Here is a 6,274-nt window from a genome sequence, read left to right as displayed (position 1 = left end):
GCCTTTGCTGTTCTTATCCTCAGGTGGAACTCCAAGGGCAGGCAGGTCCATTATCTTGCATGGCCCATTCCTGAAAGTGCCTTGTGGTTGGACACACATAGCTCCTACACTAATTGTTGAACCTTAGCTTCTTCACCTACAGAATGGTACTACACGGCTGGGGATCTACTCCATGGTAGAGTGCTTGCCTGGCATTTGTGAGGTTCTGAGTTCATCCATTAGAACAACAAACATAAGTACCAGAATATCAAGTATGGCAGGAGAGTCAGACTGGGAGTCTGGGGAGTGGGCTGAGTGAGAGTTTCTGGGTTTTGTCCCCAGCAGCACCTCCAGAAATTTTGATAGATTGGTTTTACTGTAGGAACCTCTGAGTTGACCACTGCACGTCAACAGCCATCAGACTGTCCAGGAGGGGTGTGTCAGTGTCCTATCTGTAGAGGAAGACACCGCACAGTTGCAGGGTGGAGTGAGATTGTGGAAGCATCTGGCTTATAGTATAGCTCGGTGTCCTGCTTGCTACAGGAGACCACATCAGCCTGTGGGAGGGGCTTAGTAGGAGTAGAAAGGTGGCACCACAGGAGCTGAGACAGTGTGGGAAGCAGTGACGAGACATCTTGTGCTCCCTGGAGATGTGTCCAGCTGGTGTGGCTACAGAAGGTGCATGCACACACCTTCTGCTTGTTCTTCGGGGGCTTGGCGTTACTACCCTTGTAGGTACAGCTGGGCATGTCCACACCACATGAGGTAACAGCACCGCCTAACACCAAACAAGGCAGAGGGAGGGAAGTCACTGCCGAAGTGCTGCCTGTCCTGAGGTGAAGTTGGCCCCGGCAGGGAGCAGGCAGAGCGGCACTCCATCATGCGGGGCTCGCTGTGTGCCTCACGACTGAGGCACAGTGAGCAAGTGCAGAAGACAAATGTCCACTACTCCGGACGCTTGCTCTTGTGTTTGGTGACCAGGGAATGCGTCCTGGAGAAAATGATGCTCAGTCACAGTTGGTACAACTTGAGGATAAAATAAATGCAGTATTTGTTCCTCTACTTCTGGAGGGAGGCGGGCTCCGGTGACACCAAGGGAATGGCGGCTGCCCTGTTGCCGTTCCATCCAGGAGGGATTGTCATCTCAGTTACAGCAAGCTTGTGGCAACATCACACATCACAGCCGCTAAGTGAAAGGTCCAGGAAGCAGTGTCCCCCTGATGTGGTTGTCCCACAAATGGGTCTGAGGTCATCCCTAGGGAATTTGAGAAGACAGCAATGGATGGAGAGCAGGCCTTCTTCCTGAGCTGGGGAGATGGCTCGGAGGTTAAGAACACTGGCCGCTCTTCCAGAGGTCCTGAGTTCAATTTCCAGCAACCACTTGGTGGCTCACAACCATCTGTAATGAGAGTCTTTTTCTTTTGGGTTGGGCACCTACAGTTCCTGTTTGTCATTGAGAGGAGGAATATTCTAAAGCAGTTTACAATGGCACAGCTGGAAAGGACTTGGGAACAGGAGGGGTGAGAAGCAGCAACCCCAGGTGGCTGGTGGTGAGGTCACACCCAGGAATAAATACCCTGCCTGGAGCAGTGGCACCAGGGAGGCAGGATCAGGTGTTCTTGAAGTCACCTTCAGCTTTTTTGGGTTCCAATAGGAACATGGTATTTTCTAGAAGGAGCGGTCTGTTTCCTTTCTGCCACAGTTTGGCCACAGACTGACCTGGAAGAGCAGCAGTGGCCCTCACCCTGGGCATAACCCTGCCCAGAATAGCTTTCTCTGTGGTGACCCAGTTAGAGGGTGCCTTGAGCACTGAATTGAGGTCTCACAGTCATTGTGGCCTCTAGGGCAGGACCTCTGTAGCCCCTTGTTCACCAGACAGGGAAAGGGGAGCTCTAGGCATTAAAGGCTCATGGAGGTAGCTTAACTGAAAGAGCTACCTCTTCCTTGGCTTGCCGTGAGTCACAGAACCTTTAGTGACACAGCCAACTGCCAAGGCCTCCCTGGGCACAGGTAAAGTGGAAGGAGCCAGTGAACTAGGGTGAGGATCTTGGCATTTGAGTAAGCAATGATGTCAACGTGAAGCCTCGGCGTCCTCCTGTGAAGTAGTGATTGCTCCTTGAAAGGCAACAGGCAAACATCCCAGGCCACTAGTCATTCCTTTGGCTGTATAATCAGCTGTTTGGTGAGGAGTTGGGCGGAGAGGGGTGAAATTCAGTGCAGAAGTTGGGACTCCAGGCAAGTCCTAGACTCTTGTGAGAGCTGCGGCCTTTGGCTTCCACCAGATGAAGGGCTCCTCGGAGAAAGGCATGTCTACCTTCCTCTCAGCTGTGGTAGCTTCAGAAGGCAGGCACGTGTTGTGGACTATTAAAATGTGTTACATTCGCTTATGCTGGAGAACATTTGTTTAATGTTGCAAAGATCTGTTGCATTCTTTTATGGTGCATTTGTTTAACTCTGAAGCTGTGTTACTTTACCTGCCAAAAACACCCGGTGGCTGAATGGCCAATAGCTAGGCAGGAGAGGGGCATGTGGGGCTGCCAGGCAGAGAGAATCAATAGAAGGAGGAGGCGAGGACGATGCCAGGGGCCAGCCACCCAGCAACGTAGCCAGCCTCAGAGTAAGAAGGAAAGAAAGAAATTTAGAATAAAGATAGGCAAAATCCCAGAGGCAAAAGGTAGGGGGATGATTTAAGTTAGAAAAGCTGGCTAGAAACAAGCCAAGCTAAGACTGGGCATTCATAAGTAAGAATGAGTTTCCATGCATTCATCTGGGAGCTGGGGGCCAGGCCCCCAAAGAGTAAAAGTAAAAAACAAACAAAAACCCAGAGAACTACAGGCAGTCTTCTAGCAGGCTAGGCATCCAGTGTTCCTCTCTAGGAGTACCTGTGGTGTCTGTGATCCTCTGTGTGTCCCCTCAGACTAGTGTCTTTTGTAATCAGCTCTGGGGCTTTCTGTCATGGGGCTCACTGCCCTTCTTTCCTTCAGAGTAGGATTCTTTAATCTTCTGCTACCCCAGGCCTGGTTCTGGGCCCAGTGGGGGCTGAATTGATCTGCTTAGGTAGGAGTGTTTCTGGTGACCTTGGGTTGGGGCTCCACCCAAAGAGCTTCCTGGCCTCAGGTGCCCTGCCCGTTCACCGGAGCTGGTAGGCAGGCTTCCCCTAATTCTTCATCCCACTGAACAAACGGATTGGCTGGCAGAATAAAGTGAGTCACACACTTGGTCTGGGCCTGCTTTTGGCTTCCTCCTTCATTTTCTACCCTGCTTCCTGAGCTCAGGAATCTTCAAGGAAACATGCTCTCAAGGAAACGGGCTCTCAGTGACTTCCCTACCTGCGGCTCTGTGGCCTCTTGGACCAACATCCTCAACCACGGCTCAGGTAAGAAGTGGTCTGAATGAGATCCAGGTATAACTGGGTGTCTGGCTGATCCTAAGAACCACTCAGGGTTTGGATGGATCTTTAGAGCTAAATTGTGTCTAATTAACTCCCACTTGTCTCTCTGATGGACACACACACAGACACACACACAGACACACACCTCTCAGGCCTCAGATCTTTAACAATGAACAGACACACATTTCTCTCATACACATCATACAAAATACAGCCTCAGCTGTGTGGGCCGAAGTCTATAGCTGATAGAGGCAGGAGGATCAGGAGCTCAATGTCATCCTCAGCTCTATAGCAATTGTGAGGTCACAGAGCTACCTGAGACCCTATTTTAAAAAAAAAAATCAGGGCTGGAGCAATGGGTGATTCAGTGGTTAGGAGCAAATACTGCTCCTTAAGAGGACCTGAGTTAAGTTCCCAGCATCCATGTCAGGTGGTTCACAGCTCCAGCTCCAAGGGAATCTGACGCTCTCTTCAGGCCTTTGAAAATATCTGCACTCAAGTGCACATACACACAGAGATACATGTATACACATAGTTAAAAAATAAAATCTTAACCAGGCAGTGGTTGGTACACATCTTTAATTCCAGCTTTCAGAGGCAGAGGCAGGAGGATCTCTCTCTGACTTTGAGTCCAACTTGGTCTACAAAGAGAGTTCAGGACAGCCAGGGTTATACAGAGAATCCCTGTCTCGGAAAAACCAAAAATAGGGCCTGAAGATATGGCTTATTGTTTAAGAGTACTGGCTACTCTTCCAGAGGTCCTAAGTTCAATTCTCAGCACCTACATGGTGGCTCACAACCATCTGTAATGAGATCTGATGCCCTTTTCTGGCATGCAGACATACATACAAGCAGAACACTTTACATAATAAATAAATAAATCTTTAAAAAATAAATAAAAGTAAAATAAATTCTTGGCTGGAAAGATGGCTCAGCCCCCCCCCCCCCTTATTTTTTCAAGACAGGGTTTGTCTGTGTTGCTTTGGAGCCTGTCCTAGAACTAACCCTTGTAGACCAGTCTGGCCTCAAACTCACAGAATCTGCCTGCCTCTGCCTCCTGAGTGCTGGGATGAAAGGTGTGCGCCACCACTGACCAGCTAGCTCGATCTATCTATCTATCTATCTATCTATCTATCTATCTATCTATCTATCTATTTTTTGACCACTGAACCTTCTCTTCAGTCCCTTTTCTTTCTTTTTTCTTTTTTTGAAAACAGCTTTACTCATCAACTAATAATGGCAACACATATACAGAAGGATATCTCACATCATGCATGTATGCCTGAAGGCCAGAAGAGGGCACCAGATCTCATTACAGATGGTTGTGAGCCACCATGTGGTTGCTGGGAATTGAACTCAGGACCTCCAGAAGAGCAGCCAGTGCTCATAACCTTTGAGCTATCTTCCCAGTCCTTTTTTTTTTCTTTTTTCTTTTTTCTTTTTTCTTTTCTTTTTTTTTTTTTTTAAGACAGGGTTTCTCTGTAGCTTTTGGAGCCTGTCCTGGAATTCGCTCTGTAGACCAGGCTGGTCTCGAACTCACAGAGATCCACCTGTCTCTGCCTCCCGAGTGCTGGGATTAAAGGCATGCACCGATGGCTCAGCCCTAAGAGCATGTACTGCAAAAAAAAAAAAAGGCTGGGTAATGGTGGCGCACATCTTTAATCCCAGCACTCTGGAGGCAGAGGCAGGCAGATCTCTGCGTTCAAGGCCAATGTGGTCTACAAGATCTAGTTCCAGGATAGCTAGGGCTACACAGAGAAACCCTGTCTCAAAAACAAAACAAACAAAAAAAGAGCATATGCTGTTTTTGCAGAAAACCTGAGTTCAATTCCCAGCACCCATATCAAGTGGCTCACAGCCACTTGTAATTCCAGCTCCAGGGCATCGGAAACCCTTCCACACACATACAGACCATATATACACAAAACATATGATTTAAAATAAATAAATTTTTAAAATCTCAAAAATATAGACAGGCAGTGATAGTGCATGCTTTTAATCCCAGAATTTGGGAGGCAGAAGTGGCCTCATATCTGAGTTTGAGGCCAGTCTGGTCTACAGAACTAGTTCCAGGATAGCCAAGGCTATACAAAGAAACCCTGTCTCAAAATACAACATTCCCCATACATACCCATATACACACAACAGACTCTTGTCACCCAAGATAGATCCCATAACCATTTACTATATACAACACACAAATTGTTATCAACTGTGAAATATCTCTGTTGATCATTTGCCAAATGAAACACACGTCTAAATGCTGTAACTTCATATTAAGATTTGATATGTCAACTGGGCAGTGGTGGTGCATACCTTAATCCCAGCACTTGGGAGGCAGAGACAGGCAGATTTCTGTGAGTTCGAGACCAACCTGGTTTATAGAGTGAGTTCCAGGACAGGCTGCAAAGCTACAGAGAAACTCTGTCTTAAAAGAGAGAGAGAGAGAGAAAGAGAGAGAGAGAGAGAGAGAGAGAGAGAGTGAGTTGGTATGTCAGGAAGAAACATAGCTTGCCTCCTGGTTTGTGTATGGTCATTCTTCAGGAAGCCGTTGGCTATTCTTGGATCTTTGCTTTTTCATCTGGAATTTAAGTAGTCAGCTTGTGAAGTTCCTTGGAAAATTCTCTTGGGATATGCACACACACACACACACACTCATGTGTGTGTACTCATGTGCAAACCCATGCACGTGCATACAGAAGCCAAAGAAGTGTCTCCATCACTCTTCAATTTATTTTATTTTATTTTATTTTATAAGACACGGTTTCTCAGTGTAGCCTTGGCTGTCCTAGAACTCCCTTTGTAGACCAGGCTGATCTCAAACTCAGAGAGATCTGCCTGTCTCTGCCTCCCGAGTGCTGGCATTAAAGGTGTACAGCCCAGCAAATAGTTTTGAAGTCAGTA

This window comes from Alexandromys fortis, unplaced genomic scaffold (assembly GCF_014885135.2).
Source record: "Alexandromys fortis isolate MF-2015 unplaced genomic scaffold, M_Fortis_MF-2015_v1.1 scaffold_26, whole genome shotgun sequence".
Lineage (NCBI taxonomy): Eukaryota > Metazoa > Chordata > Mammalia > Rodentia > Cricetidae > Alexandromys > Alexandromys fortis.
Note: the sequence above shows the minus strand (reverse complement) of the source record.